The following is a 5,000-nucleotide window of genomic DNA, read 5'->3' as shown; positions in this document are numbered from 1 at the left end:
AGAAAGAGAGAATGAGAGTATGAGAGAGAGGGGGGGTGGGAGGAAAAGAGAGAGAGACAGAGAGTATGAGAGAGAGAGAGAGAGAGAGAGAGAGAGAGAGAGAAAGAGATGGAGAGAAAGAGAGAGAGAGAGAGAGAGATGGAGAGAAAGAAAAAGAGAGAGAGAGAGAGAGAGAGTGGGGGGAGAGAGGCAGAAAGAGAAGGGGGAGGAGGAGGAGGGAAAAGGGGGAGTATAGAAAGAGTGGAAAAGTAGGGAGGGAGGGAGGGAGGGAGGGAGGGGCGAGGGGGCGAGAGGCTGTTGACGGGGCAGCTGTCTGTCATGGGGCATCATAGGGAGGGGAGGGGGTAGGGAGGAGGAGGGGACGGGAGGGAGAAGGAGGGGTGAGTACCAACAGCTACTAAGTCTTTCTAGTTCTGCTTTGTCTCTTTCTCTTTTCTTTTTCCTCTCCCTCCCCCCATCCCCCTTCTCTCTCTCTCTCTCTCTCTCTCTCTCTCTCTCTCTCTCTCTCTCTCTCTCTCTCTCTCTCTCTCTCTCTCTCTCTCTCTTATAATATATATATATATATATATATATATATATATATATATATATATATATATATAATATATATATATATATATATATATATATATATATATATATATATATATATATATATATTATATTATATACATATATATACATATATATACATTATAATATTATATATATATATATATATATATATATATATATATATATAAATATATATATATATATATATATAATATATATATATATATATATATATATATACATATACACATATATGCGCTCGCTAGCTAGCTTTGTCTCCATCTATAATTGTCGTTAATCCTTCTATCAATAGACTGGTCAGGCAGTGATCGATGGAATGATGGTCGCATCGGAAGCCGTGTGGTAGCGACGGTAGCTAGGAATGGTAGGCTTGACGTCCTGAACAATACATTTCAATGATGAGGTTTGTGGGCAAATAAGAATGTGATTTATCTATATTTCATATACATTAATCTTTCTCTCTGTTTCTCTCTCTCTCTCTCTTTCAATCTCTCTTTCAAATTCTCTCTCTCTCTCTCTCTCTCTCTCTCTCTCTCTCTCTCTCTCTCTCTCTCTCTCTCTCTCTCTCTCTTTCAATCTCTCTTTCAAATTCTCTCTCTCTCTCTCTCTCTCTCTCTCTCTCTCTCTCTGTGTGTGTGTGTCACAAGTTCGCAAAGTTTAAGCAAGCGAGGTGTCACCTCCGCCAGGCCGCGTGTCAGAGTGCCGTGCCTCAGCGGTAAAGTGCCAAAGTTTTGCTCTAAACACACGATCGTTTAAAGGTAGGCTGTCATTATCGCAACTTCACAGTATATAGTCCATGTTTGACTTACGAGTTTTTGGATTCCGTTAGAGAAAGATGGATACCGATAGAGGAAGCTATTTGCTGTAGCGGTATGAAAGTCTGCGAGATATTCATTCAAGTCTGGTGGGATTTATTTGATCTATTTATCTTATCTTTATTTTGTGTCTATATAGATTCACGTTATAGGGATTTGATAAATTCGTAAGCTTTTCAGCGATACGTCGGAAACGAATTGAACACTTATCGCTAATTTCCATAATTCGCGAATTGAACGTTTTTTGTCCTTTTTCCCAATGATTGTCTTTTAATATTCAGATCTTTTTTAAATACTGATTAATTCGTATTCATGAATCATAAATAAACTAGGTATCATATATATATATATATATATATATATATATATATATATATATATATATATATATATATATATATATATATATATACTGTATATATATATATATATATATATATATATATATATATATATATATATATATATATATAACGACCTGAACTCTTCGAAATATATAACACATTAACATCCAGACGAATAATAAAATGTGAAAATAGACATTTTTGAAATGCTTGGCTCTTTTTTGTCTTTTTTTTATTCATTTTGGAAAAAAAAAGTGTCGAGATAAAAAATATACATAAATATATATAGTCCATTCCCATTAACGACGACAGATCGACATTTTAATAATTTCTAACTATGCTTTTTGATTCTTGAGTAATATTTATCGTGGGTGTTGTAGTAAATATTTCATAAATGTTTCGTAAATATTAATAGCGCATTCTTCCGGTTATATATATCACTTGCTTCCTTCATTGTTGATAAATTCTTCATCGCAATTTAAGTAAACTGAATTAGGAAATATAATTAATAGAGATAAACAAAAAAAAACATATTTTGTGTGGCCGGGTGAATTTATGTTTGTGTTTATATTCATGTGAGTGTGTGTGTGTGTGTGTGTGTGTGTGTGTGTGTATGTGTATACATATGTAAATATTTGTTTATTTATCTACATATTATGTATGAGTACATATATGTTGATGCATAGATAGATAGACAAACATTACAAATGTTAATACCAAGCATTATTCCTCTGACTGCTGTAAATAGTTAAATGTTTTAAATCCACTCTCCAATTCCTCCCTGACGGCAGACGATGTTTAAAACAATCACCCCGGACCTTCCGAACGTTGCAATACCCTCTGACTTTTTTACAAATTGTGCGCATGCGTAGCAACCAGCGCCAGATGAAGTGAGTGCGCAGATGTTCCAAAGAGAGATATGCAAGACAACAAAAAGGGTTAAAAAAAAGAAGTAATGATAATGATAGTAGTAACCCTTTCAAGAACACGCTTCTCAAACACCTGCGTTATGCAACCGGCAGCGCCAGGTAAGGTAACTTTACCTGAGGAGTAATAATAATACCTTGCGCAGGCCCCTGTATGTGCTCCACCCGCTGCGCCCGGCAATAACGCATTTTAACTGGCGGACAGACAGCCGCCGCGATCAAGCCTCACTGATTAGAGTCACGCATATCAATTATTTATCGAGCGCACTGCCCTGCCGGAGGAGACCGCTTAGCTCTGGTTTAATTAGCAGGTAAATGTGCTTTATAGCGTGGTTTACCTAATTGTCTTCCGGAAACGCTAATTGTGGCTGTAATTCCAATGAGATTAGGGCTCAAGCACGGGCGGAGGGCAGGCACGGAAAGGGAAGGGCTAAACAAGGTGGTTGCGCCCGAGTGCTTGTGCAGTATATATGTCGGGCGGGAAGTTAACGAAGACGCCGCCGCCACGCGAGAAACGCTCGGTGTAAAAAGGGTGAAGAGGGAACGGAGGAAACATGAAAGAAGGGAGGCAAGTCTTAGGCTAACAATTTTCGGAGGTTGTTGGCTGTCTCGGGTTCGATATATACAGGCTGACGTCACGCTGGCCTGCGCCCTGCGGAAATCTCAGCGCCATCGGTCAGGCTCCGGAACCCGTCATTATCAACTAGTGTCCGGCCAGTGTTTAATCGATCCTCCTCCACCGGGCAATAACTAATCAAACATTGCCATTATCGACCCCTTTCATTTGGCCGGAATTGATTAAATTATTAAGATCAAATTCGGCCTTCAATTAGCGATAACGCCCTGCCTTCCGGTCGCTGATATATGGATCCGTTTTTATAGGCCATTACGGGTAATTGATAAGTCAGTGTACGGGCGACAGAGGGCAGGGCGCGGGGCGAGCGAAGGGCGACCCACAGCACTCACGCAGCCAGCCTCTTAACCTTACAATCTATCGGTTGATATTTCTTTTGATTTTTTTGACCCAGCGTTATAATACCATGGTATTAGCAGAATGTGTAGTCTCGGGAATATTCTTTCAAAATGTATTCTTCATCAGAACCCGAATACATTATCGGAACCCGTACTGCGACGATTGCCATCAAGAACCCCTACCCGACACGGCCCTCGAAGCCCGGTCGGATCAATCCCGTATTACCTGCCGTGACAAAATAATACCTGCCGCGTTGTCGCACATTTTGGCTGATTCGTCGGCCGTAATTCTTGTCGGAGGAACGCCCTCCCGCTCGAGGCCTTCGGTGACGGACGGGGGTCGCCCTCCGCATAATGACTGCGGCGCGAGGACCAGCCTTCGTCAGGAAATCTTCAAAGGGTCTTTATATTCTGACGTGTCGCGGGGGTCTTTGCAGTATGTGCGTGTTTGTTGGCGATTAGCTCATATATAATTAGATGCCAATATATATCTTCCGTTCTTTGATACTGTTGTTAACGGGTATATGCTAATAAATTGCTTCCCTTAATTATGCTAGCTTTCACGGCTTAAAAGCAACACATAAAAGAACTCGAAATGTCCCATTAATTCGGTTTGTCTCTGCAGGTAACATAAGTCAGTGATCAACCCTTTTGCCGCAATGTAAGCTACGTGTTTAAAGCAAAAAAAAAATCCTATTTTTTACCCATATTAATAGTATAGATGAAACAGACGAAAAATATAACGGACATTTAGTATTTACAACACAATATTAAGGTTTCTTTATTACTAAGTCTCCCTCCCCAGAATAAAGATGATTTTTAAACAGACAATGCGCGCATATTTTTACGGAAGAAAAATGAAGTACCTCAAGCCTGCTATACCACTTCTATAACATGCTTCGCACTCTTTTCCACAAAGTATCAAACGCTGTAGGACATTTATAATATTTCTTAAATCACGGTTAACGAAACGAAATCTTGACAAAAGTATGAGCGTAGAATATCTCCCGAACACCGCACAGCTAAGTGGTTACTTCTCAAAATCTTGATAACTAAGTTCGGAATAGAGTCATCGAGTTTGTAATATGCACATAACTTCAAGAAAATCCCGAGAATGAATTATTCGATCCAACAAATCGATCTCAGAAATGTGAAGGCTGCGAGAGGCAAAAATCCGTCCCTTGATATGGCCGATGAGACAGCGGCCATGTTGTTGTGTTGACAGGCGCCGTCCCCGCCCCAGCCCGGCTCCGCGCGGACGGGCCCCACGACCAGATTTACACCTCATTCGCATTACCTCTTCTCCTACATCTACGTCACTTTCATGTCCTTTTTTTCGTGAGATGTGTTTATTCATAATCTTAGTT

The 5,000-nt window shown here is 39.9% G+C and overlaps 1 protein-coding gene across 2 annotated transcripts in view; it reads right to left on the bottom strand.

The window, feature by feature from the left end:
• The window catches only part of LOC122259141 (homeobox protein OTX2), a 15,861-nt gene that overhangs the window by 10,311 nt on the left and 550 nt on the right, over nt 1–5,000 (bottom strand). The gene's annotated exons all lie outside the window — the stretch shown is intronic.

This window comes from Penaeus japonicus, unplaced genomic scaffold, assembly GCF_977035675.1.
Source record: "Penaeus japonicus unplaced genomic scaffold, GWHDUDI00000001_assembly GWHDUDI00000023, whole genome shotgun sequence".
NCBI lineage: Eukaryota > Metazoa > Arthropoda > Malacostraca > Decapoda > Penaeidae > Penaeus > Penaeus japonicus.
The sequence above is the reverse complement of the archived record's forward strand: the minus strand, read 5'-3'. Positions and strand labels throughout refer to the sequence as shown.